We start from the raw sequence: 351 nt of genomic DNA on the forward strand, positions 1-351 counted from the left end.
TGGATGGAACCAAGGCCTGTCTGAGCCCAGCACCCGTATAATCTCACCACCCTGGGGTGTGTCTGTGTGTGTGTGTGTGAGGTCTGAGTGTTCCTTCAGAAATCTGACTTGGTCAGGACACACAGTGTGGGCTTAGTCACTGCAACTCTCAGGGAACAGTACCCTCAAAATGCCCTCTGCTGGTGACCAAAACAGAGTGCCCACTTCAGGCTGGGGCATTTCCTTCATGGGGTCAGAGTTCTGGGGAGCTGGGTTGGCCCCTGGAAGCCTGGTGGGCAGGAAATGGACACAGAGCACTAGAGAGACAGGAGGAGGGGGAGGGGAGGTGAGGAGGAGGGGAGGAGGGAGAGG

This window comes from Bison bison, unplaced genomic scaffold, assembly GCF_000754665.1.
Source record: "Bison bison bison isolate TAMUID 2011002044 unplaced genomic scaffold, Bison_UMD1.0 scf7180017864342, whole genome shotgun sequence".
NCBI classification, from domain to species: Eukaryota; Metazoa; Chordata; class Mammalia; order Artiodactyla; family Bovidae; genus Bison; species Bison bison.